At 38.5% G+C, this 4,290-nt stretch overlaps 1 protein-coding gene across 1 annotated transcript in view; it reads left to right on the forward strand.

Annotated features, from left to right (window-relative positions):
* Positions 1 to 2,690: 2,690 nt before the first annotated feature.
* Positions 2,691 to 4,290, forward strand: part of LOC101859344 (homeobox protein PKNOX1) — a gene marked incomplete in the record, with an annotated part of 28,896 nt that continues 27,296 nt past the window's right edge. The window contains 1 exon segment of the mRNA XM_013085358.2: positions 2,691 to 2,916.

Here is a 4,290-nt window from a genome sequence, read left to right on the forward strand (position 1 = left end):
GAGTGTGTGTGTGTGTGTGAGTGTGTGCGTGTGAGCATGTATATGTAAGTGTATGTGTGAAAGCGTGTGTGTGTGTGCGTGAGTGCGTGTGTGCGTGTGTATGTGTGGTGTCTCACAACAAGAATAAGGCCAACGTTCTGTTCCCTCCCCGACGAGGAGACTTGGAGTTCTTGACCCCCAGAGGTCACCGCCCATACGTTTGGGGGGGGGGGGGGACCAGAGGGAACTTCCTCAAGGAATTTATCATTTCAACTGCACACATTATTTGAAGAATTTGTCCTCCATCGTTGATCCAAACAAGATTTAAAATTTTACGAACACCGTTGATGTTACAATCGCAATAAAATGTAATTAGATCTAAAATCTAGATCTAGTGCAATCCGAAACACGTAAATTGCTGCTTTTAAACCTGAATTTTCATATTAAAGACCACAATGTATTTATAAGAAGCAATAATGCGACTTAAAAAAGTAAAACCAGGAGCGTTCTTGAACTAACCTGAAAACAACAAACTCTTCGGGTCCCATGCACTCGTTATGTGGCGCTTATATGACCTTTTGCAGTTGCAAGCGCCGTAAAACCTCTACTAAAGCACTCGTTATGCAGTTGGAAGGGCCGTGAAACTCTACTGAAACAAGAGGTTGACGTTTTATAGGCTATAGATCTAAAAAGCTTAAGTTTTAAGGAAATTCCGCGTGATGAAAAGTGGACCAAAGTTGACCCAAGCTTGTGTTGAGCTGAATAGTTTGCCATCACACGCTTGGAATTGACCAAAAAAGAAAAAAGAAAAAAGAAGAACGTTCTTATAAATATTTTTAAACTGTTGAGACGAATTGAAGGAACCGGAATATTATGATAATTTGGTTATAGATATGTGAGTGTCACGCCGACACAGTGGAATCCGGAGCTCGTCATCAGTTTATGGGCTAGTGGGGTTATTATTAGCATCATCCAAGGACTACGTAAGAATATTATATAGTACTCCTTCGTATCATCTTAAAGTTAAAGCGTGTTGGTTTGCCTTGCTTTTGGCGAACAGTTATCCATCCATTTTGAAAAGAAGTCGAAATAAAACTGTTAGAATCTAGTACTTTCCGCGCCCCCACCTCACCATCCTCCGATGATCGTCGTTTTGAGCATTATAGCAGTAGATCTAGATCTAGATCTAGATCTAGATCTAGATCTAGTACATATGTAATACACGTCGTCAGATAGTTTAGGGATAGTGGTGATTGTACTGATGGTAATATTATTGCGGCGGTGGTGATGACAGTGGTAGTGGTTTAAAAAAGTAATGATATTCCAAAGAACGAAAGTTTATAAGGCACTGTGGTTGTAATGGTTAGTAGGGGCAGTGGTGATATTGTACTAATGGTAAATTGGTAGTTGTAGAGGTGGTGATGCTAGTGGTAATGAATGGTGGGAGCTGCAGGGGTGGACGTAGTAATGACAGTAGTAGTGAAAGTTTATAGGGCATCATGATTGTAACCTATTTAGGCAAATGGGGGCAGTGGTGGTACATATGAGTGTTGTGCTTATGGTAGTTGTATTGTAGTCGTAGTGGTCGTGGTGTCAGTTCAACGGTTGTAGTTGAAGGCTAGACAACAAAATAATTGTTGGCAAATCACAAACATTACAGTTTTTATTTACATCAAAGCAAAGGTGAATCTAATAAGGAGAATGTGAGGCTAAAATTGTTTGGTGTTCCCGTATAAAACGTGCCCATTATTAGACAACTCATTGAGTTTCGGCAGTAAGGCTAGGCCTAGATAGGATGTTAACAATGGTTCAGTTTTTTCAGAAGTGTGAATCCCACTTATCAACACTAAATCTAGATTCTAGAGATCTACAAGAACAGTCCCCGAGGCTAAATCGGCACAGAGCAGAAACAGAAGAACTTTTTGGAGTACGTTATTACTTTATTACATTGAATTAGATCATTTACGCTCGTATATTTAATAAAACAGGACAAACTGGAATCATAATACACATGTCATTTATTGCAATAAATGACACTTGAAGTAGGTAAAGAGATGCTATAGTAGACTATAGAATCTACGGGCCGACAGACGAACGGAGCAGGACGGTCCAATTTATGATCTAGGCCTAGATCTAGATCTACCAGACTTCAAGTATGAAGCGATCGAGAAGAAGATAATACCATACAGTTACCCCTTTTTAAACCTATAGTGTACATCTATGGATAATACATCATGTAATAATAATTTTTTCAAAGTCTTACTTATGCAAGGGATCCAATCGTGTCAAAACAAAAGATACAAAAGAAACGTCACTTATTGCCCCTGTTTTGACATCATTGCAAATCTGGGCATGCGCAGTCAAGTTTGTACTAAATTTGGAATGGGCGTAACTTTTCCGAGTGACAGATGAGCGATAGGGCCCAGTCTATTCTGTTTATAGCGAAGAAAAAATGGGTATTAGTCCCTGCTTATTCACATATTTTGCTTTCTAAGTATCTTAGAGACACATATTACTGTAAAAAAATATAATATTCTTTTCAGAATGAGGAAAGCTTGATCAAAACTGCCTTGTATACTAAAATCTTGAAGGTCGATATGCACAAGCGAAAAAACGAGTTCAGAAAGCGCGGACATTTGTTGTGAGGCCTAGTTTGGGATATTAAAAAATAAAAATAATATTTATAATTTGATTTGAAATGTTATGATAGAGTTCCACCAGTGAAATAGTTTTTAAAAAATCATATCCAATCATAATTATCTACTCCGTTAAAATGTAATGTTTTATCTCTTGTAAAAAGATTTTATTTGTTGTGTAAAGCTTTCAGAGAGGACCTCTCAGCTGTCAGGCTGGCGTGTGACGTCAGCGAGTGGGCAGTGTCGAAGCGGCCAAGAAACGCCATTTTGACGATGACTGACAATGTCGACGGACTATAAGGTAAGGCCTGCATTGTCAGTGTCTTTGCGCGTGAGATTGACATGTGTCAAAGCATTGACAGCCCACCAGTTTTATGAGTTCGATAGGGACAGTCATGGGAAGATTGGTTTTGATCGACTCACAGTTGGGAGGGTTAGGAGAGCACGAGGAAATTTAATCGTTGACTTTAAATACTTGATAGATGTTGTAGGAGCTGTGATGATGAGGTTCAAAAGTAGGCTAAATGTAGAACTTGTTCTCATGTCGGGCGCCGAAGCCTGGAAGTCGTACTGAATGGCGCGACCAACAAGAGCAAGAGAATTCAACGAAAGAATGTGTCACTCAGCAAACTCTTCCTTATCTTTTTGTTTACTTTTGTCTTTTTTTTGTTGTTTTTTTACAGGTTGGTTTCAGAAACCATAGACTGGGTCTAAAAATATTAATAATTAAGTCTCGATCAATGTTTTGAATTATTTTTTGGTAAATTGCCGGCGACAGGTATATATTGGCATTGGCATTGGTGGGGTTGGGCCAAATATAAACGGTAGATTTACAACATAGACCTAGATCTAGATTAGATCTAGATCTAGATCTAGATGATTATGACACCTTGATCTAATCTACTTTTTGGCTAGGCTATGGCTTCTTTGCATTTTACTTTCGTCTTGGACTTAGGGCTGCAGTTGGGCCGGTTTGGGGCATGAGTGATACTGATAGTCAGTGGCATTTACACATTGTAGGCTGTTGTCCAAGGCTAATTCATCACCTATCACTATCAGTATCATTCTATCATGTCATAAAAGATCTATTCAATTCAATCTTGAGTTTGAGTCTACATCACTTATCAAGTGATGTGCGAAGGTGTAAATCCATTTGGATGAATCACGACATTGTCTAGATCTAGAAAGTTAGGATTCTATGCCACTCGCTTGGCATGTAGATCTAGAATCTAGATCTAAATCTAGGCCTAAATTTTAATTGTAGCTTAATTAACATAGATCTACGTTAAAATGTAGGTACGTTAGAGGCGTGTTTTTATAATAGATCTCTCTCTCTCTCTCTCTCTCTCTCTCTCTCTCTCTCTCTCTCTCTCTCTCCCAGAAGTAAAGGCCTGAATTAGACTAGCCTAGGCCATGTGGAAAATGAAATGAAGCTTTTGACTTTTGATTAGACTAATGATCAACACCAAAATGCTAGTGAGATAGAGATCAAGACATGATGTATAGATCTAGATTAGATCTAGATCTAGATCTAGATTCTAGATCTAGAATCTAGAGTCTACAATATTTTTAAAAATGTTTGTGGTAAATTGCCGACAGGTGATGTATTGGTTGTGTTGGGCCAAATAAAAAAGGTAGATTTATACATATTATGATTATGACACTTTGATGCCCC

The sequence above is a fragment of the Aplysia californica genome, unplaced genomic scaffold (assembly GCF_000002075.1).
Source record: "Aplysia californica isolate F4 #8 unplaced genomic scaffold, AplCal3.0 scaffold00367, whole genome shotgun sequence".
NCBI lineage: Eukaryota > Metazoa > Mollusca > Gastropoda > Aplysiida > Aplysiidae > Aplysia > Aplysia californica.